A 762-nucleotide genomic window follows, 5' to 3' on the forward strand; every position below is an offset into this window, starting at 1 on the left:
CCCATTGCCTACCTTCAAGAAAATTAAGCATTAGTGTTCGTCATTGTACAAAAGTTAGAATTAAACTTCAAATAATGTTACACTTATTGAAAGACACTTTAGAGATAATTTGGTTTCCTTTTTATTTATTTTGTTTTATTTATTTATTTATTTTTTAGGCAAGACAACTCTTGGTTGATCTCACAGATTGCAAGGAACTTGTCAGCTTACAATCCCTTATTTTTTATTTTTTATGCCTACAGCACCTGATCTTCCTAGGTGGTCTCCTATCCAAGTACTAACCAGGCCTGACCCTGCTTAGCATCTGAGATCAGACATCAGGCTTGTTCAGGGTGGCATGGCCATAGACCATGGACCGTGGCTCCAGTAGGTGTGAACCCAGGACCTTCAGCATGTAAAGCAGACGTGCTAACTGCTACACTATGGAACTGCGTCCTCCTTTGTTACTTTAACTTTAATTTTTGATTACTATAATAACATTCCAACTATATTAATTTGAATCCATCCGGTGCATATAAAGAGATGTTTCAAGAGCTTCCCACAGTACAAGAAAAGGGTAATCTCATGAGAAAAGGAATTTTTCATGCCTTGGGGCCCTTAGAGGCATTTGCTGATAATCATCAAGCGAGGCAAGGATGGGGTTTCACGTATTCATTTAACACATGTGTACTGAGTAGGTCCTGTGCCAGATACACTGTTGGCTACCATAAATATAAAAATAAAACTTGCATTGAACAGATCTCTGATTGGGCTGAATAAATT

The 762-nt window shown here is 37.9% G+C and overlaps 1 pseudogene; it reads right to left on the reverse strand.

Annotated features, from left to right (window-relative positions):
* Positions 1-233: 233 nt before the first annotated feature.
* LOC112475038 lies at positions 234-349 on the reverse strand (annotated as a pseudogene).
* Between the last annotated feature and the right edge of the window lie 413 nt (positions 350-762).

Source organism: Pteropus alecto, unplaced genomic scaffold (assembly GCF_000325575.1).
Source record: "Pteropus alecto unplaced genomic scaffold, ASM32557v1 scaffold7, whole genome shotgun sequence".
Classification (NCBI taxonomy): Eukaryota; Metazoa; Chordata; class Mammalia; order Chiroptera; family Pteropodidae; genus Pteropus; species Pteropus alecto.